This window comes from Cebus imitator, unplaced genomic scaffold (genome assembly GCF_001604975.1).
Source record: "Cebus imitator isolate Cc_AM_T3 unplaced genomic scaffold, Cebus_imitator-1.0 Scaffold11, whole genome shotgun sequence".
NCBI lineage: Eukaryota > Metazoa > Chordata > Mammalia > Primates > Cebidae > Cebus > Cebus imitator.
This window is the reverse complement of record NW_016107326.1, coordinates 2,132,104-2,150,194: the sequence shown is the minus strand read 5'-3', so window position 1 is coordinate 2,150,194 and position 18,091 is coordinate 2,132,104. Positions and strand designations below refer to the sequence as shown.

At 36.3% G+C, this 18,091-nt stretch overlaps 1 long non-coding RNA gene across 2 annotated transcripts; it reads left to right on the top strand.

Annotated features, from left to right (window-relative positions):
* Positions 1 to 2,288: 2,288 nt before the first annotated feature.
* On the top strand, positions 2,289 to 16,457 carry LOC108318203. Of its 2 annotated transcripts, XR_001831057.2 has the most exons (4): positions 2,289 to 2,401; positions 4,544 to 4,803; positions 5,169 to 5,304; positions 16,110 to 16,457. It is a non-coding gene; the product is annotated as an uncharacterized LOC108318203 (long non-coding RNA). The 2 variants fall into 2 exon arrangements; XR_005195363.1 differs by lacking the exon at positions 5,169 to 5,304 and having other exon boundaries at positions 2,297 to 2,401.
* The last annotated feature ends 1,634 nt before the right edge of the window (positions 16,458 to 18,091 follow it).

Below are 18,091 nucleotides of genomic sequence, written 5' to 3'. Positions count from 1 at the left end.
GCTTCCAGCTTCCTGGTTTTTACCTGGGGTACCCAAGGTAAAAACACAGTCAGCTCCTGGGTTAGAGGCATGTGGTAACAAAAAATTGAAACATGATAAAGGCTATAAAAGGGGATGGACACATGATTTCCACTTGTAGAGAGAGGAAGAGAGGAGGGCCCTGTGAATGCCAAAAGCACATTCCCCTGGAAAGAAGAAAAAGGCTACAAGGCATTGAGGTCACAACTAGGAAATTAGAATTAGCTAATATAGCTAAGCACATATTGACCTTATGCCTGTCATATATTTCTGGAAATATTTTTCTAATCTGTGGATTCATACATATACAATAAAGGTTTTAAAGAGTTTTAAGTAGATTTGCCAAAATTTACCTTCCTGTTGAGTTTGTCTAAGTCATAGGCAGTATTTTATTATCATAAACAATGTGGCAATAAACTTGTTTATCCATTTTTCCATTTTAAATTATTTCCTTATGATTCACTCTTGGAAGAGAATTAATACGTCAAAGGATGTAAATATTTTAATAGCTATTGATAAATATTTGGTATTGTTTCTGTAAACCATGCATGTTTAAATAACTCTCTCCCATCTAGTCTCTACATTATTTGAGACTAGGGACTATGCTTTTACATTAATGGACCAGAATGTAGTACATTGCTTCATACATGACAGATACCCAATAAAACTAAACAATCGTGGCTAACTGATAGTTTCCACCAACTATCCATTCTTTCCCCTTTTAAGAGCATGATTTGTATTTTAAATAATGTAGCAAAAACCCATCTTGAAAGTGACTTCTTTCAGCCTCCCATGAAAACTATGCATAGCTACTGGTAGCTGTGAAATTAAATCCTGATGATTAGCATTATGCAGGATTTTCAGGGAAGCTCCTAAAGGAAGATGGCCTGGTTGGCATATTTCCCTATTGCATTTCCTAGGATCATCTTTCGTGCTGCATGGACTGTAGAGGTGATAGCTAGAGCTCCAGCAGCCACCTTATGCAATGAGGTAATTCTGAAGACAGAATATGAGTACTAGGATAATGAAGCAAAAATGAGAAGGTGCTTAGATTCCTAACCACAGTTACACCACCTCCCCTTGAATTCCAGCCTCAGGGCTTATTTTATATAAGAGAGGAATAAACATTTATTTTACTTACACTCATTTTATTTCTGAGGTTAATTTCTAACAGCTAAACTAGCTAATGATAAAATAATTTTGAATGAACTAAATAACTAGTCAAAAATGTCAAATAAAAATATAATATAGCATTTGACGTCAACCTTGAGTATATATATATATTTTTAAATTTTAGAACTTAATCATTTTATAAATTAAAAATGCCACCTCATATGTTAAAAGTCACAGTCATTTTATTAGTAGGAATGTTCATTTTAGTACTGTATTTAATACATGGTGAAGAAACCATTCATCTCTTGGCAGCTTATTTTTTTGAATCTTAGAACTTTGTTAGGAGTTTTTATGAACACTTCAAATGATATGAATGTACTGTGAAAAGTAAACCATGATATCACATCAATTTCTTCTCATGCGTTTTCATGCATATTTGGGAAATCTGTTGTTTTTCAACATTTTATATTTGTATATTTCCTTCTAATTTTCTTTGTAATTCTTCAGAGAAGATATATTCATCACCCCTACAGAGAACTGGCAAATATTCACATTTATTTACACTCATTTCCCTAAGATCACATTTTGAAATTTGAATCCACCTGAAATTGAATTTTGTCAATTGTTTCTCTGAATTAAATTATTTTCACTTAATTTTAAAGTGTCTTCATATATTAAATATATCAAATAACCAGATCTTGAATCCTGGGTCTCACTAACAAATTTCTTAACTTGAATATATTTGAATTTCTCATCTGTAATATTGGGAAAAGTTTAAGGATAAACTGGGATTACACATGTCAAGTGCCAGCACTGTGCCTAGTTCATACCCTCTGGTTTCATACAGTCCCTTTCCTACCAACTGAGCATTTTAGTGCATTCATGAAAAATAAGTTGAAATCAGTTATATTAGCTAAACATTACTTCAATTTGTTATTTCTGGATTGTTTCTAAAATTTCAAATAAGATTGGATTTCAAAACTTACATCTTTAATTTGTACTTTACTGAGGTGCATGTCATATAGTTTTTTGGTTTTCCAATCAAGTTATATGTTCTTTATTTTTACGGAGGGAAGCAGGTTTCACTACAGTCACAGTGGTACAAGAATGGAACAAATAAGTGCATAGTTAATTCTCTTCCTACTAGGTAAGCTTTCCCACTGTTGTCCAAAATATTTGGATGTGATTTATGCCTATTCCCGGGAAATTGGCAAGGTTTGCTGGACTCTGAATTTAGTGGAAACATTTAACTGAAGAAAGCTTCTGAGAGGTAAAACATTCATTTTTTTTGCATTTAGTTCCCAAATGGAGACAAATAGCTTAAAAGCAATATTAACCTCTATGTGCTTGGGCTATTTATCTTCATATGGAACAGCCTGAAAACAAGAAAACAAAGCCCATAAAAATGATTTTATTTAATCACACAAGTATATCTCACCAAAAATCTTTAGTTATTTCCTTAGGGCTTAATTCTAAGATCAGTAACTCATGCACAAATTCTATGGATGTCAGGGGGAACTGCGGATGTGGAACTCTGTGCCAAATTTGGTTGTCAGGGATGAATTAGTCAAAGAGGGCATTCGATCAATTTTTTAAAACACAAAGTACTCCCATTCTGTAATCCTTTTCCATCTTCCCAAATGTATTGACCTAATCCAGTAATAATTATTGAATCTCCATAATATACATCAAACCACAATTTCATGCATGCATCATAGAGTCACTGGCCTTAAAACATTTACCTTTCCACATAAATGTTAATAATCTTGCAGCAATATTTCATCCTAGCAAGAAGAGAGTTTTGTGGCATACCTTGTGACAAGGTCAATTTCACTTAAGGAAAAATGCTAACATTTTAAAAGTCAGCCATTAAATAGGGGTTATTATTGCATTTTCCTTATCTTGTTACAGGAAAGTAATCTCATTTCACTAGTGTCCCAGTTATTTAAGTAGGTTAACAAATATTTATTCAAAGTCGAGATGTGTAAATGAAAAAATTTTTATCATCCTCTAGGTTCCAAAGAAATTGTGTTTAAGAAAATTTGCTTTTATAAATGTTTATCTAGACATTTTTAGCATGTAAAATTTTCCCTGTAAGATAAAATCTTCTTCAAATGGCATACAACTTCTTAGAATAAATACTGCTTCCCTCAGGGGCTAACCGAAGCTCTCTCTTTAGTGAGTAAACTTAAATTTCTTCTGTAACTTGAGCTGCAGATTGCAAATATTCAGAGAAACTGCCCTTGCAGCCTCAGAAGGGAGACTCTTAGTGACTCATTTACTTTGCCTGAAGTCATTTGCTATCCTTTTCCTCAAGTGCAGTGCAAGAGGCATCCACAGACACTGTGGGAGATTCGATTATCCTCAAATTGTAGTGAGCCATAACAATGTTTCGGAGACTTTTAAAAAGGAAGATTCCCAGGCTTTGCCCTCCTTCACCTTTAGTTACCTGGTCTGGTGTGGATGCTGCATTTTTACCAAGCCCTCCAGGCGGTTCTCATGCTATTCATTCACAGATCACATCCATGAACACTGGGAGCAAGAAAGTGAAAGCTAAGTTGGCAAGGAAGAGGGTGGTGTGAATTACAAGGTCAAGACTGCTGTGTGACAAGTACGGCTTGCATCAACTTGACAAATGCAGAGAACGTTTATTGTTAAGGGAGCCTACTAACAACACCTGGCTTCTAGAAGCCTCTCCATAATTGGGAATTAAACCAAATGCCACTATTTATCAACACTGCCTTGTTGTGCCAATATTACCACTCTGATATTAATAGTACCTGTTATGCTACTCATAGCACTGCTATTTATGACTACTCTGGGCTGATCTGTGTCAGCCTAGAAAATCTCCTGTGTTGAAGTTCTAACCCTCAAAACCTCAGAATGTAACCATACTTGGCAATAGTGTCTTTAAAGAGGTGATGCAGTTAAAAGGGGGTCATTAAAGCGGGCCCTAATCCAACATGACTCCCATCCTTATAAGGTTTATGCATTTTATAAAGTTTAGAAAGACTTTTCTGAGAGTAAAAAGGGAAGCTATTAATAATCATATCAGGATGTACCAGGATAACAGGCATATATGAAGACTGTCTTGGCCAACTGGGAACTACATTCACCCTACCTATAAGGCATATGGTTGTACTATAAATATCTACCTAGGTTCTACTTCATGGCATTTGGCCAGAGGAAACAGAGCCCATCTGAAGATAAAATAAGGTAAAATAATACGGCCTTCATACTTCCTCCTTTCAACAGCATATTAGTTCATAATTATATTATTTTGCTGATATTTTTATTAATATAAAAATACATTTGGGGAATTTTCAGTAATGGCAGAGAGTAAAGTAGTGAGGCAAACCCTTTCACATCTCACCCTAGGAAATTAGGGTAACATTTCAACTGCTATTTAAAGGCCGTGGAAAGCATGCTGAAGTGGATGGATGTTGAAAAACTGCAACTGGAAAAGATAAGAATTGGGAATTTAAACTGTTCTTGCCAAAGCACCCTTCCAGTCCCCAGGATTATTGGGTAGAAAACCACACACAGGCTTACTACCTTGGCTTGAGATCATGTCAAAGAGAGTTCAGGGATGGAAAAGTATCTGGAAAGTATCTAAAACCAGGCAAAAGTCAATGAAGCTTTTCTCCCCCTTGAAAAGCTGTTACGGAAAGGGTAGGCATTTTGAATTTAGTTTTCTTAACCAAACATGCTTCCTACATGTAGCCTTTCTTAATTGGTTAAAAATGACAGAGAGAATGCAGTGTTGGAAAAGAAGCTGAAAGTTTAAGGGGGAGATTCTGGAAGTGAGAGGAAAAAAAGGAACAGATCCCTAAACCTGAATATAAACTCTGCTTAAACTTCGGGCAGCCTCTCAAACTCCATGTTTGCAGGGAAGACCTAACAGGGGCTGGGTAAGAAGTATAGGAGGCAGACTGACACCAGAGAGACGTTTATCTCTGAAATACTTTCTTTCACTGGGAGAAATTTTGTGAGTTTGCTGCATTTTAAATGAAAGGCATTCCCTAATCTGTGTACAGCTCAGATGGCAGGAAACCAGGTTTCTTGGATTGAGGTGTCAGAAGACAGAATTGGAAATTGGAGGAGAAACGAAAACTTAGGAGGATTTTCCAAAGGCAGGGAATCCATTGAGAGTGCGAATCACAAAATTTGAAGGTAAACTTTGCCCAAATGCTTGAATGATCACCAAACTCTACAGGCACAGGGAAGATTCACAGGGGACCAAACTGGATAAACAAACATGGTTTAAAATTTGAGCCCAGAGAAGTTAACCGCCTGTTTAAAACTAAATACTTAGACAAGCATCCTTTGTTGGTATGGCGAATGCACAGCCAATAATGAAACAAACACGAGGAAATGGGGATGGCCAGTGTGTGCCCCCGAAGATAGCCCAGGATGAGATAGCCTGCCCTCCCTGTCTTGCCTCTAAGTGCACTGTCTCTGGAGCAAAACACCTGCTTCACAATTTACCAGCTATTTGAACTTTAGGAAACTGCTTAACTTCTGTGCTCTGCTTTTTCATCTCTGAAAGGGTCATAACAGTACTTCCTGTTTTGGGCATTTGTGGGGATTAAACAAGTTAATACACACCAGGCATTTTTAAACAAAGTGCATCATGTTAGGTATTATGACAATTACGGTATTATTGAGGATGACGACAGTACAGTCCTTCAACACTTACATGCCATCCCAGGGTTAAGGAAGAGTGGCTGTAGGGAACGATCTTGAATTTATTAAAAACATTCTGAATTGGCTTTGATTATGCTAAATTGCAAAGTAACAGAATAGCAGCACAACACGTAGTTACATGGAAAAAAATTATATTTATCCTTGTACTGCTCTATTTGTTGGTTCTCATGTTGCTAATAAAGACATACCCTAGGCTGGGTAATTTATAAAGGAAAGAGTTTTAGTTGACTCACAGTTCCACAGGGCTGGGGAGGCCTTGGGAAACTTACGGTCACGGCAGAAGGGGAAGCAAACACGTCCTTCTTCACGTGGTGGAATGAAGGAGAAGAATGAGAGCCACAGAAGGGGGAAGACCCTTGTAAAGCCATCATACCTACTGAGGCTAACTCACTGTGATGAGAACAAAGTAGGGGAAACCACCCCTATGATTCAATTATCTCTACCTAGTCCCTCTCATGACACGTGTGGATTGTGGGAACTACAACTCAAGATGAGATTTGGGTGGAGACATAGCCAAACCATTTCAACAGCTGAATTAGATTTGTACTTACTGCTTACACACCCATATATATGCATGCTTGCACACACACTGATGTGTGCTGTTAGCTCACACAGGGTATACCGGATATCTTGCTTTTTTGGTCTATTTTATAAGTAGTTTAATTATAATTTTGGCTCTTTTAATCCAAAAATTCAGGAAGTGATTTTAAAATCTCTAACTTTTAAGCCTTTTTCTTTTCTTTTTATAAAAATAAATTTCTAATATTAGTGAATTCTTCTCAGGGAATACAGTTGACAAAACATGTGAAAATAGTTTCAATTCTACTTAGTTATTGTACGGTTAAACTTCTCATATAATTTTTAATTTTTTTCTTCCTTGTTCAGTTATGCACTCAAATTTTTGCTGCTACTTCCTTTGGATATCTTGCCTGTTAAACATACGGATAAAGTGATGAATAAAACTCAATTTCTCTTCTTAAAGATCTCATAGAGCACTAGAGATAAAGACAGACACCTTTTAAAGTAGAAATCATAGCAACATTTGATTCAGGCAGAGGGGTCAAGTAATAACATTAAATGCAGAGACATCAGTTGAAGAATTGCAAAGGTGGATACACCAGGGCTTCCAAAAAGAGGTGCTGCTCAAGCAGCATCTTAAAGAGTGGGAAGTCATTTTCTAACAGATAGTGGAGAAAGAAATTCTAGGAACAATGAAGAATATGTATCAGGTTAGAGTAGCATAAAGAATAAGGGAAATCCAGGGTATTGGAAGTCATTTCAAATTTTGAAGCATGGTGGAAGTAAGAAGATGAAATCTGATGGGAAACAGCTTCAGATTGTATTGTGATTTAGTTCATATGCAGCGAGAGCTTGAAATAAGGCCCTAAGGTGCACATTGAGAAAAAGGAATAGAGTGTCAGCATACCTGCAAGAGGACTGGGGGACTGGTTTGCAGTGCCAGGGTAGAGAATACAGTGTGGAAGAGTATGTGCAGCCTTGGGAAGGACAGGCATTTGGAGGGTCCCAGGCTTCCTCTGATTTCTGGTCCTGGTGGATCATGACTTTATCAATAGAGGTGACTTTTTATTTAATGAGAGAGTATAAACTGAGAAGGAGAAGGATAAATCGGTTCCTGTACACATGGACTTCAAACTCCCTGTGGGATAGCTCCATGGTGCTGTCAGTTGGGAGGCTAGGAATATGACTTTGGAACTCCAGGTTTGAATTCTGGGCTGGTAACCTGTGCTTGGAAAAGACTGAAATTCTGCCAGTGCATTTATGTACAGTGAGATAATCGGAGCCAGAGAGCAAAAGACAGAGGTCTAGGAGGCTGACTCATTTAAGGAATGAACAAAGAAGAGGGATTTGGTAAGCCTAACTGTATAAGTTAGGGTTGCCCAGAGAAACAGACCAATAGGCTGTATATACACAGACACATACAGTCATGTGTCCCTTAACGACAGGGATACATTCTGAGAAATAAGTCACTGAGGTTAGAGTACAATGGCACAATCACAGTTCACTGTAGCCTTGAATTCCTGGGCTCAAGCAATCTTCCTGCCTCCATCTCCCAAGTAGCTGGGACTACTCTTTGTGTACACCACCACATTCAAACACTTAAAAATTTTTCTTTTGTAGAGACAGGATCTCACTATGTTGCTCAGGCAGGTCTTGAACTCCTGGCCTCAAGCAATCCTCTTTTCTTCATCTCCCAAACTTTTGGGATTACGAGCATGTGCCACTGATCCCAGCCCTATTTCTTTACATACTTATTCTATAAGCATTTTTCTATTATTCAATTTTTTAATATTATTTTTTACTTTTAAAATTTCTTTGTTAAAAATGAGGACACAAACACACACATTAGCCTAGTCCTACACAGGGCCAGGATAATCAATACCACTGTCTTCCACCTCCACATCTTACCCCCCTGGAAGGTTTTCAGGGCCAACAACCAGCACAGAGCTGTCATCTCCTATGATTCCAATGCCACTTTCTAGATACCTCCTGAAGGACCCACCTGAGGCTGGTTTACAGTTAACTATGTTTCTAATAAGTAGAAAGAGTATACTCTAAAATAACAGTACAAAGTAAAGCATAGTAAATACATAAAGCAGTAACATAGCCCATTATTATCATGATCAAGTATTACTTAGTGTACATAATGGTATATGCTCTACTTCTATAAGACTGGCAGTGAAGTAGGTTTGTTTACGCAAAAATCACCAAACGTGAGGAAAGTGTTGCCCTACCCTGTTGAGATGCCTACCACATCACTCACTAGGCAATAGGAGTTTCTCAGCTTTATGATCACCTAATGGGACCACCGTCATCTACATAGTCTGTCATTGACCAAAACATCATCATGTGGCACATAGCTGTGTATATACGTATGCATATACACACATGCAGACACACACAGACACACACACACACACACACACACACAGACACACAAACACACACAGAGGTTTACTTTAAGAAATTGGTTCATATGATTTTTGAAGTCTGGCAAGTCCAAAATCTAGAGTACTCTAGCTGCAGATCCAGAGAAGAGTTGCTGCGGGAGTCCAAATGCAGTCTCCTGGAAGAATTCTCTTCCACTTGGGAGAGATCAGTCCTTTATCTACTAAGGTTTTAACTAATCGGATGAGGCCCACACACATTATGGACAGTAATTTGCTTTCATATTATTTTTTAAACCTTCCTAGAAACATCTAGAAGTATGTTTCAGCAAACACTGAAGACCACAGCCCAACCAAGTTGATGCATAAAATTAACTATAACAGAAACTGAGAAGAATTCAATAACGAAGACAGAGAAATTGGGACAGAGAGGTTTCACCAAGCTAAGAGAGGAAAGGATGTCAAGAAAAAAACCAAGTGGCCCAGAGATATTATGCAAGCTGTGAACCAAAAATATGCTACTGGACAAAGCAACAGGAAGTCATCCTGGTGGAATAAGTTTTTGGTTTCACAGAAGCTAGAAAGGCTGTTGAGAAGCTATAGGAGAGAACTTTGGAGACACTGTATGCTAATTATACCCACTAGAAATTGAGCTTTTGCACAGGAGAAGAGGTACACAGCGATGGCCAAAGGGCAAATAGGGTGATGAGGATCTGCTTTCTGCTATGAGACTTGGAAGGAAATAAAATAAACCTGCTAAGATTAACACCTTGGCTGATGATAGTAAAAGTGACTACAGCTCAACAAGTTAACACTCTAGGTGTAATTGCAATTTAATAGGGGTTCATAGAAACATGATACTCTCATCCTGAAGAGTGATTCTCTAATAGCAAAATTTCAGTGGAAATTGCAGGGACAGGGGCTATTTGGAATGCCTATTGATTTCATGTCAATAGAACAAAGCCACACAGTTAGCTGCCACATCTGCAAGGCAGGTGGGGTGAGAGATAGCCATAAAGCATACACAAGATTTTGTATTTTTTTTACCATTTTCTTAAATTATTTTTCATTACTGGTTAATATTTTATTCTGTAAAAAATGTATATTTTAATATTCATAAGCAAATTCTTCTGTTATTCAAAGTAATATTCTCATTTGTTTTGCATCTTGTTATAACTAACCTTTTCAGAAGGTCAACACAAGGTAGAGGGGAGAAGGTAGGAATAAAAAGCTTTAATGACTGGGAAAAAACATTGTCACGGGCAAGATCAAGTCTTAGTTTTTAATATTCAGGCCAGGCTTTCTTTTACAAAATCTATTCCAGTCTAAGATAAAAAATATACACCATGGATACACAATACCCACAAAAGTCTATCTCTTTCTTATGATGGCCAATTATTCTGATTTATATCACAGAGTAAATCATATGATCTATACATTGTTTTAAATTTCTTTGAAAGCCTTAACACCACTAAAAGGGGAAAAGTCTATAGTTTGAGACCCAGATCTTCATGCCATTAATAAATACAAAGTAGAAAATGTCTTCCATCCTATGATCTCATACAGATTACAACACATTTTTGGTCGCTGCCACAGAACATAAACTTTGAAATGCTAGAAAAAGCACATCTAATTTGAAGCAGGGAAGTAATCTCACTTGTTCCACTTGAGTTGGGCAACCAGGTGCTTGGCAGCATTTAAAGAACCTCCATTCAGTATAATGGGTTGGGGTCACATCATCTAATGTATCTCATTATATTGAGGGAATATAATTATTTCAGTGACTTGTTTTCAACTTAAGAATGAGAACTTTCAATGTATTAAGGAAACTGGTATCAGTTTGTTTTCAGTATCTGATAAAATATCAGTTTATGAGATTTTATTTTTTGAAAGACTTGGATTTGGAATAGAATTAGAAATAAGATCCTATATCAAATAATTTATTACCAAAGTCTTCTGACATAGAGATTTGAGCAGAAATGTGGGTTTTAGTGTTTTAGACTTCCTCGTCTCTTCTGGGGCCTGGAGCATCTAAGAGCAGTTTATTCTTGGTATGGGTTAGTGAGGTCAATAGTCAAGGCCTAACTTTGCCTTTTCTAATGGGTAGAGTAGCTGTAAAGAACATTAATAGTTGTATAAACAGGGAGGACTTTGCATGTGAGATTTTGTTTCCTCTTTATAACAGTCCCATGCATTGGGGACATCTAAGTTTGAACTGTGTGAAATTATTGCTTTGTAGGTTGAAAGTTGTAGAATATTAGCAATTTTTGTGGTTCAGATTGAAAGTATTCTCCCATTAACAAAGAAACTGGGACTTACAGAGTTAAATAATTTACTCAAGTTCAAATCACTAGCACAGTGCACAATACCATAACAAATTGTGTTTTTTTTCACCGTGCCATTCACTTTCTCAGGAAAATTAGCTACCAAATATCAGACTTCCAGAAAATTTGGAGATCCAAATGTCTCAAAATCTGCAGATACACATTATTTCTATTCTATGCTTAAAAGTAGCTCGACCAGGTATGTCAAAAGGACACAGGAACCTGAGAGAGCCCTTATGGCCCAAAGCTTGAACAACTTGAGCAACAAAATCCATAAGGTACCATTGGATTACAACGCAAAGTATAAAATACATGTCCATTAGTACAAAATGGTCTTAATAAATGATTGAATAAATAATAGAGGGTGGAAAATTGACACATATCCTGTGTAGAATGTGAATTTATGTAGATACTCTGCCCCTCAAGGAGGTGAATAATGCCCCACTCCTTAAGTGAGGGCTGTGCATAGTGATTTTCTTTAAACTTGCAGTGGAAAAGCCTGACAAACACTACCTGAAGTCAGATGATCAAGGTTAAAGTCAATGGTGATAAGTCATGCTGATAGCATATACCCTTAATATGATGTGATGAGCGTGGCACTTTATCTCTGTGATCTTCATACAAACTCATAACCCCAGTCTAATCATGAGAAAAAACAGCAGATAAATCTCTACTGAAGGATATTCTGCAAAATACCTGACGAATACTCCTTAAAACTGTGAAGGCCATCAAAACAAGCAAAGTCTGAGAAACTCAGAGCAAAGAGGCACCTGAGGAGACCTAACAATGAGCTGTAGTGTGGTATTGTGGACAGGAAGGATGCCCAAGATCATATGTTATTATTAACTACAGTCCATACTTTATTTAGACTTTTCTGGTTTTTAACCTAATGCCTTATGACAGAAACAGGGCATTACGTTAAGAACCAGAAAAGTCTGAAGAAAGTATGGACTATAGTTAATAATAATGTATCATACTGGGCATAAATGTCACCAATGAACCACATTAATGAAAAATGCTAATAATAGGGGAACTCGGTATGGGGTATGGGAATTTTCTGTACTATCTTTGCAACTTTTCTACGAAGCTAAGTCTATTCTAAAAATTTAAAATATTAATTAAAAAAGTAAAAAGCAGACAATCATTACAGCATATCAGCTTAGTACATATATTCAAATACATCATGATCATGAAAATATATGCAATTTGATACATGTTTCCTGTTAATGAGAGACAATGTGCTTATATATTTTTAATAGTAATCAGAAACAATTATTTTAAGGATTCAAACAAAATGAGAAAAGCTCATTCTGAATAAAATATGTTTTTAGGCATGTATATTTGTTATAGAAGTTAGGTTTGATGACTCACACTGATGTGAATTTTTAAAAATCACTGGTAAAAGTCACTGATATATGCAGGTATTTTAAAAGAACATAAAGATTGATTAAACCATTAGCAATATACAAGTGCTTTATTATATCATAAACTATTGAGTATAAAAATATATATTCATAATATGAATTCCTCAGAGAATTCTTCCTTAGTTCTACGCTTACTCTCCTGATCTAGCCACAGGTCGTTCAGGGGAACCTGTTAGACAATACGAGGAGTAAAAAGATATTCCCTTCAGAGTGACATGGAAAAGTGCTGGGCTATTAACAGAGTCAAAATTATTACATCTTATTTAAAGAATTGGACTGTTTTCTACTTAAATTTAAATTAGCCATTTCAAAAAGTGAAATAATGCAAAAATTGAAATAGTGCAAAAACTGAAATAATGTTACAGTGTTCTGGATACAAGCATTTATAAAGACCTCAACTTCTTTGTTTTTAGATAATGATATTCAAAGTTTATTTGCTCACTGTAAAAAATTCTAATGCCCTCACAGTCCAGCACAGGACTAAAACAAGAGTCTAGTCCCATGGTTATTTTTTCAGTGTTTCTGTTTCCTATATTGTACTTGAAATGCTTTTCAGATTGTTTAATGAATTTAGACTTAGAAAATAAATTGAATACTTTCAACAACTCCACAAGGCACACTTGAGAACATACGATGTCTTCAGAAACCTCCAAAATAATCAGAATGGCCAGTAAGACTTCCTGAAAACTCAGATGAAGCTTGATTATATATAAAACTACTTTTTGATATAGAAATTCTTAAAATTTATCAAATAATGTTGCTGAAGAATGCCATGTATTACATTGCTAATATTCCTCTGCTTAAAAAAAATCAAGGAGGCACTTACCTCAAATGCAACACATTCCCCTTTATGTAACATCTTTAGAATGTAGTCATTTCATATCATCTATCACCTCTGTCACAATTTTCTTAAGATTTCTAACCTCTCAGACTTACTTCTCTTATTACAGACCACATGATTTATGAGTACTGAGAGTTACAGAGACAGCTGTGAGATTAGCATTGTAACCTATCCCAGATCACCTCAGAAACCGTTTCTTCTGAAATGTACTGTCACATTCAAATGAAATTACAACATATTTTTGGGGCAATTCTGGCATGTGCTTTTAAACTTACTTGCTCAGTTGTAAGGAAAAATAGAAAAAATCTTGCTACATTTATTTGCTTTGACTTTTTATAAAAATAATGTGGAGGTTTAATCAAAGATTTATTGTAAGATAGAATTTCACTTATCTAACATCTTACATATTTTCTATATGTATGTGTATAAATACTTAGAGAAGTCATTAAGAAAGGAAACAAATGACTGATTTTAATATTCCATTGAAAATACATTAGAATCCATCCTTTTGTTAATGATTGTGTGCTACAAGAATGTTTTAAACTTCAAGGGAATGATGAAGTGTAACAGTACATTTTGATTTGATATTAAGTGCTAAGTACCTGAGGAGAAAACTATGAGAATGTGTTGCTTAAAAAAATTTATAGGGTGATATTTGGGGAATGGAAATATAATAGATTTATAGCAACACCTTATAGTATTTTCTTTTTCCTAAATGCTCACAACAGATACCAAGGTGTGCAAATTGCTTATTATTCCTGAGCTTTTCTGGTGGAAACCTAAAATAGAACAGTTGGCTCCATCAGAAATAGCTCTGATCCTTCTAGAAGAGAGAGATGCTGGAGTCCAGGTGAGGAGTGTACTGAAGATGAAGAGTAGCCTGATTGAATTAACAGCTATTGCCTACAAGCCTTAGCCACCCTCCAAACTACCATATGTGTCTTTGCTACTCAAAGTGTGGTCCACAGACTAGTGGCAACAGCAGCAGCACCCTCCAGGATCTTGGGAGAAACAGAAAATCTTGGTCAGGTACGGTGGCTCATGCCTGTAATCCCAGCACTTTGGAAGGCCAAGGTGGGTAGATCATGAGGTCAGGAGTTTGAGACCAGCCTGACCAACACAGTGAAACGCTGTCTCTACTAAAAATACAAAAATTAGCCAGGTGTGGTGGCGCTTGCCTGTAATCCCAACTACACAGGACGCTGAGGCAGGAGAATCACTTGATCATGGGAAGAGGAGGTTGCAATGAGCCAAGATTGCACCACTGCACTCCGGCCTGGGTGACAAGAGCAAGACTCAGTCTCAAACAAAACAAAACAAAACAAAACAAAACAAAACAAAACAAAACAAAACAAAACCCCAACAAATCTCAGGCACAAGCCCAGCAAGATTCCCAAGTGCTTCATACTCGCATTGAAATTTGAGAAGGACTGACCTGTACCGATCCTGGTTATTCTCCCTGCCTACATATTGGAATTAACTTTGGACATTTAAAAAATATTGGTGTCCAGGCCTCATGCTAAGACAATGATGGAAGTTCAGAGAGTTTAAGTGAATTTCTCAACATCACACAGCCAGCTCCAAACATGCCCAAGAGCCCAGGTTTTCTAACTTATGCCTTACCTATAGCTATCCCCCTTTAAATGTTAGGAAGTTCAGATTTCTCTGAAGATTTTACAATTCTCATCTTTCACTGCATAAAGTGTTTGGGAGTTTGTCTGCTATTAACTGGTAACATCAATTTTGAATTATTTTCTAAGAGCCATATCATGGTTGTACCTGATGCAAAATAGATTGGTTTTACTTCACTCCAATATAGCCTGCACTTTTAATCATGAATTATGAATATCATTTTTACATTAATGATATTAAAAATCACAATATATTCTGCAGCAAAACCCACAATGATTAAATACAATAAAGCACTGAAAAGACAATGATTGTGATTGCTGAAAAAAATGAATCTTATGTGTCACCCTGACTGGGCTGCCGGATGGCCACATAGCTGCTCTGTGAGGGCATTTCTGGAAGAGGTTAGCATTTGAACTAGTAGGGGAGTAAAGAAGGTTCCCCCTCATCAACGTGATGGGCAGCGTGCCATCCACAGAGGGTCTAAACAGAACAAAAAGGCTGAGGAAGTGCAAGTTCTTTCTCTCTCCTTGAGCAGGGTCATTCATCTCTCTTGTGGGATATCAGAGCTCCCAATTCTTGGGCCTTTCGAGTACCTACTCCAGCTCTCAACCAGACTGAATTACGCCACTGGTTTTACTTGTTCTTCAGTTTGCAGATGGCATACTGTGGGACTCCTCAGACCCCATAATCACGCAAAACTATTTCCATAATAAACCTCTCAAATCAATCTCTTTCCCTGTGTTTCCCCCGAGACCCTGTGTCTGTGTGTGTATGTGTGTGTGTGTATGTGTATACGTATGTATGTATATCCATTTATTTAGTTTCACTGGAGAACACTAATACAAAAACCAAATTAACAAAAAATCAGTTCAGAAGGTTGAAGTCTACTCTTTTATTATATGCTTAACTACCCAGAACAAGCATCAAGCAGTGCTGATTTGTTTAACTTTGTGACAGTGGTAGGGATGGGGGACTAGATTTGCTCTAAAATCAACTAGTTTCTGTTGGGTTTTTATGCCCATATTAATTTTCTGTGTTCTTATATGCAGAATGTGGTAGTATAGATGCATAGTTCTTATCTGTTGACATTTGCTTTAAACATATCCAGCTTAACCATATGGTTTATTGTGCTCTTTCTTCCCAGTTTTACATACATTATAATGCATCACATCTGGAGTGACATGGGGAGAGAAAACTATGTGAGCTCAACAGCTATTGACTGTCTTGACCTCAAACATTTTCCATTGCTACCTACTTTTCTCGAGAGTGGATCTATTCACAAAAACCAAGGCTGGCTGGATGGAGGATTAGAGGCTGCTTCCTTTTTCTTGCCACTAAGGTCTGAACCAGCTGAGTGTCCCTTTGATATCACTGTAATCCATCTTATTTAAGGTGGAGCATTTGATTTCTTCACCACCAGGCCTCCCTTCCACTTCAGGAAATAATCCTCTTTCAATCTCCTGCTCATTGAAATAAAAATACCATCTCATATTAATACCATCTTTCCTGGAGAAGCTCAAATCATTTTTCAGATATTTCTCTAATCCTCACAGCATTCCTATAAGGTAGGTAATGTCCATACAACAACTCTTCTCTACCAAGTCAGAATGATTATGCAAGGGTATTAAGTGCCCATGGGTATTAGTGACTTTCATTTCCCCTAAAAATACATTTACTGGGGATTGAAGCAGTGAATTTATTTCATATATATATATATATATGGGCTTAAGGATAAAAATTTGACTTGGAATAATGACTGTGTTGTCCATAGTATTTTGACATTGATACAGATACATTGCTTCTAGCAAGATACAATATAAATCATTTGGATAAGGTAAGTATAAATTTCTAAACTGGCAGGTATTTATTGGATTGAAAATATTAGGGATATTTTATGGATTACATGAAGTAATATTTTTGGTATAATCATTATATTTTAAAAAATCATCTTTTCTAGAAAAGTTATGATTACTATAAAGGAAAGTAAATTTAAAATGCTTAGATTTTTTAGGTTGAAGATAAGATTACAATTCCACTACCCAATAATTTGATCTTTAGGCATAATGTGTATATTTACTAAGACAAAACAATAAGATATGCATTAAAATTACATTTCACAAGATTTAAATTGGCTAAAGAAATAATATCTATTAAATAGAGCATTTTAGGCATGTTCAAAGTTTATTGTTAGGTAATACCCAAAAGTTAAACCAAAGACAGCCTTTCCTAGTATAGAATAAAGATAATAATTTGTTAACACACCTAGCGCTAGCTATGGATTAGCATTCTTAGCATATTGACTCATTTCTTCTCCTAAGCAACAACCATCATCCTTGTCCAGAACAGAAAATTAAGGTATGGGTTCCATCACTAACCTAAGGCAGGAGACTGTGATTTGTACCTGTACTGTCTAGCTAGCGAACTTTCATTCTCTAATCCTACTGTTTTGTGTATGCATTTAATCTATAACTAAAGTGGAAGCCTATCTGTAAGGACATTGTTTTTAAATTAAGAAATGTTAAGAAAGTTTTATAAAGTGGAAAAAATTGCCATAGTTGATTGCACAATATCCTTCCTTTTTGTGGAAAAAAAGCTAGATAAATCCAATGTGCATTGTGTACACTACTGTTCACAGGTGGTGATGCTTTCTTCAAAGGCCCCTTAGAGTTCTACATGCTTTCCTCACATAGCTTCTGTTGGTGGACAGCCCTTCACTTCCTCTTGTCCCCAGCAAGTGATATCATTATATTCTCAAGGGGAGGACTGGAGGTTTGGATGGGTAAATAAATAGTGTTTCTAAAAAACTAACAAACAAAAACCACAACTGTCTTTTGTGCCACAATGTGGAAAATGAAAATCTCCATGAACTGCAATTTAGAATAAAAGTAGTAATACTCTAAATGTCCCCTTTAAAATAACAGATCAGTTCAATTAAGGTTTAGGAACAGCAAAATTTAACAGATTTAAATTATAAGTAGAAATATTTGTTGACATGATTAAAATATAGTTTTCTTTAATAAAATCATAATAACAGACATAGCTATCATTATTTAATGTGAATTATATTCCAAGTACTGTGTTAGTTCTTCACATTTATGATAAAGCATTCCCATAAACTGGGCACAA